This window comes from Muscardinus avellanarius (assembly GCF_963383645.1).
Source record: "Muscardinus avellanarius genome assembly, chromosome: 1".
NCBI lineage: Eukaryota > Metazoa > Chordata > Mammalia > Rodentia > Gliridae > Muscardinus > Muscardinus avellanarius.
In genome coordinates, this window is record NC_137786.1 from 181,472,842 (window position 1) to 181,488,847 (window position 16,006).

Genomic DNA, 16,006 nt, shown 5'->3' on the forward strand with positions numbered 1-16,006 from the left:
CAGCTACTTAGTGAGGCCCTTTGCAACTCAGTGGGACCCTGTTTCAAAATAAAGAACAAAAATGAGGGCTGGGGTGTCACTCAGAGGTAGAATGCCCCAGGTTTCATCCCCAGTACTGCAAAAATAAATAAATAAATAAATAACAACTCATTTAATGTTCATGCAATTTAATATGTATATATTTAAGGCTCTATACAAAAATGATCACAACTAGTTCATTCTTCAAAATGACAATAAGAAATATTATTATCAACATTTTCAAAGTAATTAAACCAAGGCTTCACAAGGCTATCCCAAGCTCATAAAATTTGTGTAGAGAAGTTTAGCCAATATGCGAATAAAATTTTAATTATCCAGACTATCCCAGTTCTAGTCTTTACTGTATAAAAGTTCATTTAATGCTAGCTAGAAATAAGGCTATATGTTAGGACTATAAGAACAATAATAGCATAAGACTTGATCATTGTTTTCAAAGAAAAAGTGTAAAGAAATGTACTTTTACAAAGTTCTATTGTGTTCAACATACATTTATCTTCAATTTCCTTATATAAGAAACAATAAACGTAACCATGCAGAATTAAAATGACAAATAAAATATTTTTCAACTTAAAAGAAGTTTATGACAATATCAGAGAAAGGCAGCCATTCAAGATACAAAAAATAATAACAGCTGAAAGGACCAGGGAAAAAAATTCCTTCTATAGGAGGTGGCATGTGAATTAAGTGTAGTAGGCAAGATGGGTTTTGGTGAATCTCCCTTCCTCTTTTTCTTCACACCTTCCTTTCTTCTGCATTTAGAAAGCACATCTATACAGAAAGCTCTGTCTAGCCAATTTTATGTAGGCTCAAGAAAAAACAGACCTCTACACCACAGAACTGGACAGGACCTGACTTAGGGTTCTTTATGTTCACTCTACAGAGTCCTATTTTCTCACGTATGAGATAGAACAAATGATACTTAGCATTAGGTGTTATAATGGGAAGGGAAATGATAAGTTGGGTCCTGCACTCATGTGACTTTGTGTCACATGACCTCTGCAGGGCAAGGGAGGGGCTGAAACCTCCGCGAGAATTGGGCGTTCCCGCGAGTAAACCCTCCTCTCGCGAGATGCATACCTTGAAAAGGAGAGCCCGCGTCCTCAAGCTTCGGACAGGCGTGGGCCCCACGGTGCCTTGCCCTGATCCCCGGGAGAGCCGTGCAATTAAAACTTTACATGCCATGTGTACCGGACCTCTCTCGTGTTTTCACACTCCGCCGTACACACATTATTTTTATTTTACTCACATTAATTTTTTATTTTACTTATCATTTGGTGCCGAAACCCGGGAGAACTCTTGGGTCCCTCCCCATTTTTTTCTTTTTTTTCGTTTTTTTTTCTTTTTTCTCTTTTTATTTTTACTCTCTTTTTGAGCCCCAGACTCTCCGACCCGCCAGCAGCTCAACTGTGAGGTCCCACACCAGCGCTCCGCTTGCAGGCATTGCTCCCACCACTGCCGCCGCTGCCACCCTGTGCCTGCCCAGACCGTAAGCCTTCTTCCCCAGCCCCGCACTCTCCAGGATAGCCGGAGGCCTTCTTCCAACCCCGGGCTCTGCTGAGAGTCCGCGGCCATCTTTCCAGCCCCGAGCTCTGCTGAGAGCTCGCGGCCATCTTTTCGGCCCCGCACTCTGCTGAGAGCCGGTGGCCATCTTTCTGATCCCGCACTCTTCTGAGAGTCTGCGGCCATCATTCCGGCCCTGCGCTCTGCTGAGAGCCAGTGGCCATCTTTTCCTGCCCACGTGCTCTCTTCTGGAGTGCCGACGGCCATCTTCCACTGCCACCGCGGCCGCAGCCACCACTGCCGGGGCGTGCAGGCTCCGCCGGCCGCCAGGCTGCCAGTTCCACCCGCCTGGAGCCAGGCTCCTTGGGTGATGCTGGCACCTGCTCTGCTTGCCGACCTCCTGCACGGGCCAGGACCTCTGCCTGCTGCTTGGACCTCCTAAAACCGCCATTCCAGCTCGGTGCTCCAGTCACCGCAGGGACCTCTGGCCGATTTGCCCCGCCCGCCCCGAGCCAGGCTCATTGGGCGGCAAACAGCCGGCTTCGGTGTCTGCCACAGTCACCCGCGCCAGGCATAGCTCTACTCGCTGCTGCTGCTCCGTTTCGCCCGCCCAAGCCAGGCTCACTGGCGGTGCTCCTCGGGGCCCAGCCTCAGCGACTGCTGCATGCCTGGAAGCCATTTTGTCTCCACGCCACAAACTGGGCAAGCCATGCCGCCTGCGTGCCACCGTTTGATCCCACCTGCGCCAGCCATCAGTGCCGTCCACACCAGCCACCAGCATCTGCGTGCCCCAGCTCCACCACGCTCCCAGCAGCTTCTCAGCATTTCTGTCACAGCCAGCGCTGGCTGGCAACACTTCACTCCGGTAAACTGCCTCCTTCCCTTGGTTAGCGGGTTCCGGACTTGGGTCTCCTGGTCCACTGGGACCCCAAAATCCAAGCGCTTGGTGACCCATTGTCTCCTGGTCCACTGGGACCACCCTCCGGATGACCAGGTCATCCTCCGGTTTTGAGAAGGAATGAAGACGTTCTTCCCTATCTCTTAACCTCCGTTTCCGAACGATTGAGCAGGGAAATCGGGGATGCCCATTTCCTGTTCTTCGTTTCCGCCCGTGAACCAATTATGGGAAGTCGAACCTTTATACTAGCAGATGCCCTGAGAGCCTGTCTGCCTTGATACTAGTTGGGAAATGGGTTGTGGTGGCCCAGGAATAGTTAGGAACTTTTATAAGCAGTCTGGTATCCCTCCAAATGCTCTCCCCTATCAGCTGCCATTTATTTTCCCGCCAGCTGCCATTTTGTGATGGCGCATAGTCTCTGCCTGGTGATGTCACAGTCGCCATCTTGGCCCGCGCCAGACTGCAATTTGCTGGGCGGCCTGCGTGGGCGCGCCCTAGGTGCTGTGGGAAACGCCGGGCCAGGGCTGGGGCGCCACCCTCTGTCCATGGGGAGTCTGCGTTGCCATTCTTGCCGGACACCAGCCCCGGGAAGCGCTCTTTGTGAGTATAGGTCCGTCGCAGCTGACAGAACCTTAACATGGCATCTAAGTTTTAATTCCAGAGAGAAACAGGCGGAAATGGAGCGTACACTCCGACTTTGCCAAAAAGCAGATCCCTGGTAGCTGCCCTTCGGCTGGCGGTGGCGGCTCAGCCCTCTGGAGCGCCACCTAGATGTGGAGGACTGCAACAACAACTACCTCCAGGAGCCTGCCTGAAGTGGGGTAAAGCCACGCCTACCAATCAGACTGCTCGGCGTGTGGCCAGGAGGGCCACTGGAACAGTGCCCTTGGAAAAGGGTGAGCACCAGGTGCCTCAACACAGGGGGAGCACCTTTCCAGACCAGGCCCCACTGCTGGCCCTACTCAGCCTGGCTGAAGACTGACGGCTCCTGGATCCCTCAACCTCCATCCTCTTTGCCAGCTCAGGGTAGCTCTCCAGGTACCTGAGTAAGCCAGTCTCCTTTTTGGTTGCCTGCTCAATCTCATGATTTGTTTTTTTTCTTTAATAGCCCTTGCCTGTTCAAGCCTCCTCAAGCGCACATCACTAAGCTGTCCAGGGTAACCTCCAATTCGCACTGCAGCTATGCACCCACCTGCACCCCCTTCTGGGGGACTGGACTCCCAACTCCTCCCGGCCTGGGGCCCCTGACGACGCCCCTTGACAGCAGGAAGAAGCTAGAGGGTCCAATCGTCATCCTTTATCCCTACCATCAAAAGGCCGGGATGATAAGTTGGGTCCTGCACTCATGTGACTTTGTGTCACATGACCTCTGCAGGGCAAGGGAGGGGCTGAAACCCCCGCGAGAATTGGGCGTTCCCGCGAGTAAACCCTCCTCTCGCGAGATGCATACCTTGAAAAGGAGAGCCCACGTCCTCAAGCTTCGGACAGGCGCGGGCCCCACGGTGCCTTGCCCTGATCCCCGGGAGAGCCGTGCAATTAAAACTTTACATGCCATGTGTACCGGACCTCTCTCGTGTTTTTCACACTCCGCCGTACGCACATTATTTTTATTTTACTCGCATTAATTTTTTATTTTACTTATCAGGAAAGGCTATCATTTCTTGAAGTTCTATTAGTTCAGGGGACACTGCAAGCATCGGGCATCAAAGAAAGATATAGAAAAGAGAAGAATGAGGACTGTGCTTTCAGACAGTGGTAAGAACCGAAAGATCTGCCTAGGTGGATGATAATGCTGAGGCATTAGGAGTTGGGAGATGGTAGTCTTTGGGGAAAGAAGGTAGAATGTGGAGCATCAGGAGACAATGCTGAAGATAAGAGTTTAAGACAATGCTCAAGAGCACCATCTGGGAGTGGCCATCATCACATACACTGTAAGGAATCTGAATATTTCAAATAGAGAAGTGGCATGCTACAGATAGTGCCTGAAAATCTAAGATCAAGGCTTCAGTAGACTCAGTGTTTGGTAAGGATTAATTTCCTAGTTCACTGATGAAATCTCACTGTGCCCTTACATGGTAGAAATTGCTAGCTAGATTTCTGTGGTTTCTAAGGGCACTAGTTTCAATTTTTTTTTAAGATTTAAAGAAGTTTATTAAAAAGATAGAAATACAGAAAATAGAAATACAGCCCCATGCCAAAATGGCATGGGGGGGTGACTCAAAATGAATATACCAAAAGGCTTACACGTGGACTCGGCCTTTTATACCCATGACCTCCATCTTGTTTGTGTGACTGACGTACTGAACGTCCCTGTAAGGTACCTCCCCCAGCAAGGTGTCTTCTTTCATGAAGGTCGACCCCTCCTACCATCTTAGCTGGCTTATCCAATTATGTAGATCTGTCTTTAGATAGAGACAGGCCTAGTTCTCCTCTCCTATTGACTGGTTAATTGCTTTGAGAATCTTGAGCCCTTGTCATCTCTTCACCTGCTAAAAGTTCCATCTCCTAATAGCATCACATTGGAAATTAGGATCTCAATAGGTGAATTTTATAAGGACACAGACATTCAGTTCATAGCAATTGAGCCAAAAGGGAACCACAGAAGGGAGGAAGGCATTTTGGGAAGTCTCCCATAGTACAAATAAAGCTATTAAGATCTGGTCATAGGTAGTAGCCATGCACAGGGAAAGGAAAAGATATGTTCATGGGGTGGAAAGAGATGCAAGAAAATGTAGTATCAGGAAGACTTGAGGAGGCAGGGGAAGATGGGAGTCAAAAATATCTTTGTTCATTTTTATTTTTCAGTACTGGGAATGGAACCCATGGGCATTTTACCTCTGAGCTACACTGCCAGCACTATTTTTTATTATGTATTTTGAAACAGGGTCTCACTGAGTTACAAAGGGCCTCACTAAGTAGCTGAGGCTGTCCATGAACCATAATCCTCCTGTCTCAACCTCCCAAATGCTGGGATTACAAGCATGTGCCACCACACCCTGCTTATCTCTGTTATTTTAACTAATGCTGGGAAGACATCATTGGTCCTTCTCAAACTTCCTATAGCACTGACAGATTCTTCCAGGTAATAATATGTATTTTCAGCTTCCTTTTTTTATAGCATATTTTAGATCCTTCTGGGGTCTTCCTCTTCCTCTTCCTCCTTCTCCTCTCCTTTTTTTCTTCAAGTCTCCTGATCTGAGGAATGGGGAGTTACTGGCCATTTGGGGTATTGCTTTGATATTCAGTATTAGTCAATATTCCAACCTCATCACTTGATACTTACAGACTGGCATCTACAAATGATGGTTGGAATGATTTCCTGTTCTAGGCATCAGTGGACAGAAACCATGGCTCTGACCATGACTAATTGATCTGGAAAGAGCAGACAGATCTTGAACCAACTAAAATGTCAGTGGAAGACCCAAGTTCTGCTCTGATTGCCTAGAAGAACAGCAGTCATCTTGCCTCATAGATGGATTTAGACTAGGCCAAAAAAGAACTTCTGGCCACAGCCACAAAGCCTTGTTCTAGCCTTGCTATGGGATAAAGTGTGAGCCTACAACAGTCTGGGGCCTAGAAACCACAGCAGACTCAGCCTCAACTCTTAGGAAAATCACAGTCTTAGGTCAGTGCCCCGTCCCAGGATCCAAGTCCTTTGGTGGGGTCCGAATCTACTGCACCAGACCCAACTGAAATAGTCCTGTCTCCTTCCCGGGGCTCCTCAGTGTGCCCTTCCTCATAACATTCCTGGCCCCACCTTGAGACTCACCAGCTTCAGAAGACTGGTGAGTCTTCTCACCAGTTGCTGGTTTTGGCTACTGGAGTCAACATAGTGTTGGACATTTCACTCTGTCTCTTCAGTCCCCACTGATCACAGAAATCAGTGCCCTTTTTAAGGTTCCTGAGGCCTGGACCCTCTGGCCCATTTCCCAGGAGAGTATACTATTAAAGATCTAATTTAGAATTGGGAGTACATGAAGGTAGAAGAGACCAAAGATACTTGGGAGAATCTAAATAAAGACAAAGTGAAATAAGACAGATACATAAAGCTTTTATTGCTCAGACCCACTTTATGTGTGAATCTAAAAACATCAAGTTCATAGAAGCAGAGAATAAAATAGTGGTTATCAAGGGGTGGCAATTAGGGGAGATGAGGTGTTGATAAAACAGTTTCAGTTAGAAAAGATGAACAAGTCTCAATATCAATACACAGCACAGGAATCATAGTTAATAATAAGATATTGTTTACTTGAAATTTGCTAAGACAGTAGATATTAAGTATTCTCACCATGGGGAGGGAAGAACAGATGGATATGTTAATTACTTTAACTGTAGTTTTTAGTATTTACTATGTAACATCTGCATCAAAATATCATATTACTGCAATGCACCAGTAAATAACTAAATCGTTTTTTTAAAAAATCACATTAAACAACTTTATTATTTTATACTTTTATTGTTACAGTGTAATTATGCATCATAATGAGATTCAAAGTGATACAAACATACATTCACACATCATTTGGAAATGTTATAAAATTGTATATATTCTGTGATTTTAGTTTTTCACATAACATTGTTTATGAAACTTATGTGCTCTCTCTCTCTCTCTCTCTCTCTCTCTCTCTCTCTCTCTCTCTCTCTCTCTGTCTGTCTCTCCCTCCCTCTCTCCGTCCCTCCTTTGTACCTTTCCTCTTCCTTTCCTCCCTTCCTCTCTCTTTCTAAACTGGGAATTGAAACCAGAAGAAGGAATTCTACCTCCAAGCTATAGCCCCAGACGTTTTATTTTTTTATTTTAGGACAGGATCAAAATTGCTGAGGACCTAAGTTGTTGAGAGTCCCACTAATTGCTGAGGCTGGCCTCAAACCTTTGATTCTCCTTTGTCAGCCTCCCAAGTACTGAGATTACAGGTGTATGCCCCAGTGCCCAGCTATTATATACCTTAAATATATACTTTCATTTAAAAATTTAAACAGAAAAGGAAAGAAGGAAAATATATTAAGTGATTGTAGTTGCTGCTTTTTATATATGCCATTGAGTAAAAGTCAGACAAGAAATGGTTATGCTTATCCTTGCTTGTGAGACAACGAAACTGAAATATAGAGAATTTAAATCAAATTCCCAGTTTATATACAAGCATAACATTATTTGGTTTGTTCCCCTCCTGGACTCCTTTCCCACTCCCCCCTCCCCTCCCCAATTCTTTCTACTATTCCTCTCATTTCCGTGTGAATTCAAATAGCAGGCAGTGACATAGCCAGTATACAGAACTTGGCTTCTAACTTAAAATCCAAGTCTCCTTATGACAAAAGTGAATGTCAGAAGGCTTTTTCTCAAGAGTCTTCAGGCACACTCTTCAGTCCATCACTATGTGGAGAAGAGGAAGAATGAGACCTATAGCCATCATAACATGTTCATTAGCTTGATGAATTATGCAACTCATTCTGCTAAAAAAGTAAAGTGGGTGGCACTAGGCAAGGCATTATTAACTCTACCACGGGACAAAGAAATGGAAGGTAATCTGATGGTTTCACAAATACATTCTACCTGATATTAGTTGGCTGTATATAGTAAGTACGGGGCTCTTCTGGCTTTACTTTAGCCAGCAGTATACCTGAAAGTCAAGGAGACCATTCTCTCTCCAACTGTGAGGAGAGAAGACATGTGGACTCATAAATATTACTCTCTCAGCTCAACTTATAGACAAATTGCATTTACTTTTACAAGATTAAACACAGGTCTAGGGAAACCCCCAGCCTTTTTTTCAACAGGATATAGTTTTTATTATAAGGATCAAAATAAAGTTATCCCTTGGTACCAATCAGAGATTGGTTCCAGGATCCCATGGATACCAAAATCTGACTCTGGTCCCTATTAGTTGAAAGGTTATTTGTAATTTATCTTTTTGATCAGTTGCCTCGAAAAAAGTAGGAATAATAATAATTCATGGGTTATTTTGACAATTATCTCTCTGAAAATTATTACTATTAGAATGCTCACACATAATAAAACTATATCTTGATTGAATAGCTGACTAAATGAATAAATTTTATTAGTACATATAGTCCTTAGACAAATACTTACAGTGTAATATATCATGAAATACTAAGGATATGTGGTATTCTGATGAATAATTGAATGAAACCATTGATATGATACTAAAGTTAGGTTTGGTTTAGTTTGATTTTCAGTGTTGGGGACTGAACCCATGTGAGCTATATTCCAGAAACTTAATTTTCTATTTTGAGACAGTGTCTTGCTAAGTTGCCCAGGCTGGTCTTAAATTTACCATCCTCCTGTCTTAACCTCCCTAGTAGTTTGGATTAAAGGCTGTACCACTGTACCCACCTTGATACTGACTTTAAAACATCACAGAGAAAAAAGACAATTAGAGCATGCATTGTATGCCTCTTTTATTTTTTAATTAAACATTCAAATTCCCATGTTCTCTGTGTCTTCATAAAGCTACCTACTACCCCACCTCCACCCCATATTGCCAGGAGTTTTCTAATATAATTGTCAACCTTTTTTCAGACACTGAAGATTGAGGACTGGAATTCACTCCAGTGCTGTGATTCCTATTGAGAGCCACAAGAAGGCACTGTTGACTTATCAATAATGAAGAATTTACTTTCCTAGAAATAATGCTGTTCAGGTTCTGTGGCTGCACAACCTTGGTGTCCCAACTTAGTCTCTGAGGTCATGGCTGTCATTGGTAACTTTAAGTATTGGTATTTTGAATATACCCTGAAGCACAACAGAATGTACAAGACTGTACAGAGAAGCTTCTTATGGTGAAAAATGTAGCATTCCCTTAAAATTACTTTAGTCTTTCCTTTGAGCAATGGCCCTCAGCATAAATTCCCTTTTTCCCTCCAATAGTTTAATTCTAGAAGACACATTACTTTTTCTTGCCATTGATTGAGTCTTGAAGTTTGTGGTGATAAATTTAATGTGAAACCAATAAGTTCAAGTACATTTTTTCAAGTAGGTTTGATTTTTGTCATTGTTTTAACTGATTTTTTTTCTTCAAGTAGGTTTCAAATTCTCACAGGGGAGACAAGTATTTATTTGTATGTAAAGAGTTTTGATTTGTTAGGTAACTACAACAGAGGAAACAGAAAAATGTTAGATTAATTTCAAGAGATTGACTAATTGATAGGCTGTATATTTTAAAGTAAACAAGGAATAAAGTCTAGACAAAAAGTATAAATAGTAGAATGGTGGGGATCCTGTCAGTGGCTTGGAAGTCTTGATACCCACAAACTGTGGCTGTAAGATCACAATCTCAATGCTACTAGAAAAACTGACCCCAAAGTTAGCATGTGATTATGAGAAAGGTGCTTTGAATCCAAAGTTTAGAGGTGGATCCATCACAAAAATTAGATAAGTCCAAATGAAATTTTAAATAAGAAAGGTTAAGTTTTAGGCACTGGCTGAACTAAGCACACAGTGATTTCCAGTTTCCCCCTAGTGGGACTCCCACACATTATCATTTCATCAAATTACATTCTGATGGAAAACAAATGCAGACAAGTGAAGTAATTAGTGATTATAGTCAGAGCTACATACAGAATAATGATCTAACTTAGAGCAAAGCTGAGGAGATCGGGAGAGGTTTAGACTTCAGACTAGGATGCTCAGGAGAGTGGGCTGGTGGCGCACACTGGCAATCCCAGTACTTTGGAGGCTGAGACAGGAGGATCACAGGTTCAAAGACAGCCTCAGCAAGTAACAAGACTCTCCACAACCTAGCAAGCCCATGTTTAAAAATAAAAAAGGGCTGAGGGTGTATCTTGGAGGTAGAATGCCCCTGGATTCATTCCCTAGTACAAGTACAGAGGAAGGAAGGAAGGAAGGAAGGGAGGGAGGAAGGAAGGAAGGAAGGAAGGAAGGAAGGAAGGAAGGAAGGAAAATATACCCAAAAGAAAAATAATTTGGGATACATTTTAATGTATAGGCTATGGCATTTTCCATGGATTTTATACAAATGCTCTAGTTAGGTAATAAGCATTTAATTTCCTTGTTATCTCATCTGGCCCACCTGTAGTCATTGTTGCTTGAACTAGAACATGGACATGGATTTCTCTTCTGGAGCCCTTGGTCAGTTTGTTTGGGGTTGGTGTCATCGCAGCAGCCTGCTGCTTAGATACAACTCTCTGGTCCTTCCTGTTGCACAGGAGGATGGACCCATCTGTAATGGATACAAGGAGAAGGAACTGATAACAACTCTGTGGGCAGGCAGGGCATGAGCTTCTCAACGAAGAACTCATAATACAGCCCTATTCACTTTTGCTGGGAGGTGTGCAGCTGGGACACCGTGGGACTGTGGAGAGATAGCACCGGAACAGACTGATACCCAAACTGAAATGTCAAAGGGGATACCAGAATCACACCGGTAGAACGTGAAAGGGCTACTTTGTAGATCCCAGTCCTCCCATCCTTATTTTTTCCGTTTCTCCATGAGTTTCTAACTGGTGACCTTCAATTGTGCTCATTAATATATGGACTTCTTACATGTGTTTTCTTATAAACACTAATGCGTCTCTTTCACTGACTGAATACTCATCTTTTGAATTCTGACCCTGAGCAATACAGCCCAACCAGTACCGTAGTTTTTAATTTTTTTCTTTGATTGTACAATAATATACTGACAGTCTAAAATTCAGATTACATAGTATCAGATATCACTTAAAATCCAGCAAAATCTTACCCATCAGAAAATTTCTACAGGAGCTGGACATGGTAGCACATACCTGTAATCCCAGTAATTGGTAAGCTGAGATAGGAGAATCACAGGTTTAAGAACAGCCTTAGCAACTTAATGAGACTCTATTTTAAAAGAAATAAAAATAAAAAAGGGCTGGGATATAGAATGCCCCTTGACTTAATCCCCATTACCACACACACACACACACACACACACACACACACACACACACACAAAGATATACTTAGTACAAACAGTTTGTTAATGATTTCATCTAAAATTATAAATATATATGTGATTTTTTTTTGGGGGGGAGTGGTACTAGGGGTGGAACCCAGAGGCTTTCTACCTCCGGGCTATACTTCCAGACCTTTTTTATATTTTATTTGGAAACAGGGTCTCACTAAGTTGCTGAGAGCCTCACTAAGTAGCTGAGGCTGGCTTCGAACCTGTGCGATCCTCGTGTCTCAGCCTCCCAAGCAGGGGATTACAAGCGTGCGCCACCACGCCGGCTATATGTGATTTTTTGTAAATGATATTGCCTAATAACAATATCACTTATATGCAGAAATATATTATAAATTCTTTACTATATTGTAAGCCTTTATACTAGGTTCAATTGCTTTCATACTGTGATTAATATTCCTTAGAAATCTTGCTAGAATATTTGTTGAAATCATATTTAATTTAAGAGAGAACTGGTGTGTGTGTATGAGAAAGAGAGAGGAGAGAAGAGGGGAGGGGAGGGGAAGAAAGAAGAGGGGAGAAGAGGAGAGGAGAGGAAAGGAGAGGAGAGAGAAGAGACTAGGGATTGAATCTAGTCATTCTACCTCTGAGCTACACCTATTTTATTTTGAAACAGTCTAAGTTGCTGAGGATGGCCAAAAATTTGTGCTCCTTCTGTCTCAGCCTCCCAAATACTGAGACTACAGGCATGTGCCTCAATATCCAGTGAACTGACATCATTATTATTATTATTATTATTTTATTTTTTTTGGTGGTGGTGGTACTGGGGTTTTTGGAAAACCTTCTACCTCCAGGTTACACTCCCAGACCTATTATATATATATATATATATATATATATATATATATATATATATATATATTTTTTTTTTTTTTTTTTTTTTTTTTTGGAAACAGGGTCTCTTAAGCCAGCGAGGCTGACTTTGAACTTGTGCAATCCTCCTGGCTCTGCCTCCCAAGCGCGGCAATTACAAGCGTGCACCACCACGCCCGGCTGAACTGACATCTTTAAAATATTAATGTTCCCTTTCAAGTACATGGTTTATCTCTCACATATACGCAGATCTTAATTTAAATACTTTAAACAAAATTATAAAATAATATGCTTAAAGATTTTGTGTAATTAGTATGAGGTCAATTTCTAGATATTAATAAGGTTTGATACAATAAATGATATATTTGCTTTCAATATTTTAAGTTTTTGGTATAAAGAAATTATTTTTTTAAATGTACTGGTGTAGGCCGGGCGTGGAGGTGTACGCTTGTAATCTCCGTGCTTGGGAGGTGGAGACAGGAGGATTGCACAGGTTCGAAGTCAGCATCGCTGGCTTAAGAGACCCTGTTTCCAAATGAAAAGGTTAAAAAATAGGTCTGAGAGTGTAGCCCATGGGAGTGTATCCCAGAGGTAGAAGGGCTTCCAGAAACCCCAGTACCACCAAAAATAAAAAAATAAAAAATAAAAATGTATTGGTGTATTATAATCATACATCTTAGTGGAGTACAAGACGGTAGAGGCATACATACACACATCACCCAATTAGCTCTTGCCCAGTTCCTGCCCCATTTTCTTCCCCTCTCTCCTTCTAATGTTTGGCTTAGCGATTGACTTTCATGTGTTTGTTAATGTACATCATGTACATTCAGAAATTTCCTCTTCCCCCCCTGCATCCCCCTCAGTTAGGTCACCTTATTTGCTCATCTATAGTATCTCTCTCCTCCTTCATCTAGAGTTTCTCCTATGACCCATTTTCTCCCTAGCTTCTGCATATTAGGGAGAGCATCTGATTTCTTATTTTTTGCGGCTGACTAATCTCACTTAGCATAACGTCCTCCAGTTCCATCCATTTCCCTGTAAATGATGAAACTGTGTTTTTCTTTACAGCTGAGTAAATTTCATGGTGTACATATCCCATAGCTTTGTAATACATTCATTCATGTATTATACATACCATTCATTCAAAATTTGCAATTTACCATTAAAATATATTGCATTGAATAAAAATGATCATATCTGATTAGAATAAGAAATTAGTACTTTCTCTATTTTAAATGTCCTTAATTTAATGGTCTTGGAGTATATTCACCAAAACCAGTCTTTAACAATATTTTAATAGAGTGATCCTGGCTCCTCCCTTATTTTTCAATTGATAAAACTTTTACAAATGAGAATTATGTTTGAGCCAGGCATGGAAGCTCATTTCTGTAATCCCAGTACTTGGAGGCCAAGATAGGTAAATCGCAGTTTGAAGACGTCAAGACCAGCCTCAGCATTTAGTGAGACTCTCAACAACCTAGAGCTCTTCTTTAGTGAGATTCTCCTCCTCCAGGTGAGACCCTGTTTCAAATTTTTTAAACAAAAATTGTAAAAAAGGCTGGGGATAGTCAAAGGTAAACTGCTTTGGGGTTCAATCCCCAATACCACACACACACACACACACACACACACAAACACACACACACAACACACACACACACACACACACACACACACACACACACACACACCAGAAAAACCTATGTCTGACTTATCATCAATATTATGGGTGAGCCTGAACCTCAAGTCCCTATTAGCCATGTAAAAATGACAGCACTGCCAGCAACTATGATGAAAGGTATGCTTCCTTACCCATGCTCACCAGATTGTGATGTCTAGAAGTTTAACCACATACTGTACATACTATCCTTCCTTCGAGGCTCCTGAGTTCCAGACCATATGGAGCATGGTTTTGTATCTGCATAAAGTCCCTTGTACCACGCCAGTTAGTTTTACCACTCTCCACATGTCCCAGATGCATCCACTTAGGTCCTTATAAAGACTTTAAAGATGTGTGAGGCTTCTGCTAGACATAGGCAGGTATAATTATGATTATCATACTTTTGTTACAAAGCCCAAAGAGTCAGAAAAAGATGGTGACCTGACTCTGGTTCTGTACTTCTTGTATTTACAGCAGATTCACAAAAATAACATAGGGCTATGCCCTGAAGAACAGAGCCAACCACTGCACCTGAGGAAGGACTGGAAGCTATGGAAAGGCACTGGCATCAGACAGACTTGTGCTAGAAGTGATGTCCCACCACTCATCAAATAGGACCTTTGTCAGTATTTGAAAGAACAATCCTATCATGCAGAATTTTGGTGAGAATGAAATGATTTGAATATGGAAATGTCTCGATACAAAGTGAAGTAACTACAGATTTAGTTATATGATCTAGGCAATAAACTTTGGTCAAATACTAAGAGGTCCACACTTGTTCTTGATACTTCAGGGACAGAAAGTGGGTAGTAATGCTCAATATCTGCACACTAGTTTATTACCTAGAATCAAGATCCTAAAATAGAAATAGAGGTTAAAAATGGCTGTTTTTGGAGAGAATCCTATCTGTGCATTCAAAGCCCTCTCTGCAGCAACTTCTGAAACCCTTCTTTTAACTCTTTGGTTCGAAATCCGTATACACTAGTGTTCAAGGCAGGGGGAATAAGGTGGTGGAGAACATTAAGCAGGATCAGGATGTCTGTGGAGACCCTCTTTCTGGCCACATTTGTCAACACCACAGCCAGCAGGATGGTACTGAAGAAGAGAATGAGGATAAAGTGGGAGCTGCAGGGGCCCAAAGCCTTCATTGTAGCCCCCTCAGCCTTGAGCCTAACTACTGCTCTTAGAATAAAGGTGTAGGAAAGGACGATGAAGATGAAATCTGAGCCCAGCAAGGTCCAGCCAACCACAAATTGGTAGATTCTGTTAATGGTGAAATCATCACAGGAGAGCCTGGACCCAGACAGGTTGGCACAGATGCTGTTCTCAATGACATTCTTCCCACAGTAGCGGAGCTGGGCAGAGAGAATGGGGACAGTCGGGAGCAGCAGAGCATTCCGGGACACAATGAAGACACGAGCCCTGGTCACAAATTGGTTCGTTATTAAGGAGGGGGTACTGCAGGGGACGGCAGATAGCCACACAGTGGTCATAGGCCATGACCATGAATGTGCAGGACTCCATGGGGAGAATACTGTTCATGATGAACATCTGGAAGAAGAAGGCAGAGAAGCTGATGGACCTCAGATCGAACCAGAAGATGGCCAGGACCTTGGGGATGACAGTGAGGCAGAGCACAATGTTCAGTAGGGAGAGGAGGCTGAGCAGGTAGTACATGGGCTCGTGCAGAGAGGCCTCCAGCCAGATGGTGATGATGAGGGTGGCGCTGGCCCCTATGGCCAGGAGGAAGAGGAGGCTGAAGGGTAGGGACAGCCAGTGCTGCCAACTCTGGAAGTGATGGAAGCAGATGAGCAGAAATTCAGAGACTGGAGCACTGGAGTAGTTGCTGGATAATTTCATCAGAAAAAACTCCTAAAGTGAGAAGATTTTGCATGGGCTTATATATGACCAGACCCCAGAATTAGATCAACAGAAAATAAAGCTGTCAAAGTATTAACATTTTCCTATCCAGAAAACTGATGCGATATGGAAGACTAATTTCAATGAAAGCAAAGCTAAGCTAATGTAATAAAAATGAAGGAAGTGTTGTCAAATTATTTCCGAAGTTAATTTGGAATAACAAATAATGCAGACTAAACAAAAGGCTTAGAAGGAAAAGTGGTGAAAAGAATTAGCTCA

At 42.7% G+C, this 16,006-nt stretch overlaps 1 pseudogene across 1 annotated transcript; it reads right to left on the reverse strand.

Moving 5' to 3' along the window:
- Window positions 1-14,781: 14,781 nt before the first annotated feature.
- LOC308267602 (olfactory receptor 56A1-like) lies at window positions 14,782-15,727 on the reverse strand (annotated as a pseudogene). The gene has a single exon. The product of its transcript is annotated as an olfactory receptor 56A1-like (transcript).
- Window positions 15,728-16,006: the final 279 nt, after the last annotated feature.